This window comes from Tupaia chinensis, unplaced genomic scaffold, assembly GCF_000334495.1.
Source record: "Tupaia chinensis unplaced genomic scaffold, TupChi_1.0 Scaffold000054_1, whole genome shotgun sequence".
NCBI classification, from domain to species: Eukaryota; Metazoa; Chordata; class Mammalia; order Scandentia; family Tupaiidae; genus Tupaia; species Tupaia belangeri.
Window position 1 is genome coordinate 11,366,100 of NW_006159512.1, and position 254 is coordinate 11,366,353.

Here is a 254-nt window from a genome sequence, read left to right on the forward strand (position 1 = left end):
TGGGAGTCCAGCGACATAGCCATTACGCTAACTGCTGGTTCCCATGCCTGATACGGTTTTTAAACCACCGGGTCTGGGACTCAAGCCACATCATCAGTCGAGTGGGATCCAGGCACCCTAACCACCACACCCACAGCTGGTCCCCAGTTGCCTTTGTAAAGGCGTAGACATGACAAGCTTCTTTTCATTCTTATTAATGAATAATAATACTATTAAGGCTGGCCCTGTAGCTTAGGGAGCCAGGTCCCACATGG